Source organism: Microtus ochrogaster, chromosome 16 (genome assembly GCF_000317375.1).
Source record: "Microtus ochrogaster isolate Prairie Vole_2 chromosome 16, MicOch1.0, whole genome shotgun sequence".
Taxonomy (NCBI): domain Eukaryota; kingdom Metazoa; phylum Chordata; class Mammalia; order Rodentia; family Cricetidae; genus Microtus; species Microtus ochrogaster.
Window position 1 is genome coordinate 13,567,857 of NC_022018.1, and position 486 is coordinate 13,568,342.

At 43.6% G+C, this 486-nt stretch overlaps 1 pseudogene; it reads right to left on the bottom strand.

The window, feature by feature from the left end:
- Positions 1-216: 216 nt before the first annotated feature.
- LOC101989095 overlaps positions 217-486 on the bottom strand; it is a 1,453-nt pseudogene continuing 1,183 nt past the window's right edge.

Below are 486 nucleotides of genomic sequence, written 5' to 3' on the forward strand. Positions count from 1 at the left end.
TTCTGTAGACTAGTGCTTTCACTTCCCATGCTTCCTATAGACTAGTGCTTTCACTTCCTGTAGACCAATGCTTTCACTTCCTGTGCTTCTGTAAACCAGTGTTTTCACTTCCTGTGCTTCCTGTAGACCAGTGCTTCCACTTCCTGCCCTTTTTTAAGAGTTAGAAATAAGTCTTTAATCAAACTCTGATCTACCAAATTAGTGTTTTCTACCAGCTCAGAGAGCAGAGACCTTCACAGGCTTTACAACCATTTGCTTAGGTGCTGCTTCTGTAGGGACCTTGGCAGCAGCCATTGCTGTCTTCTTGGATGCCTGTGTAGCCTTTTGCTTCCTTGGTGGCTCTGATGGCCTGTTCTTGCTGGGCATTCCTAACTTCTGGTTTCCAATTTCTCTCGGCCATTATATCAGCAAGGGATGCACCAGTGATGGCTGCCTGGAATATGACAGGGTGACAGGTTCTTTTCATTTATTTATTTATTTATTTAT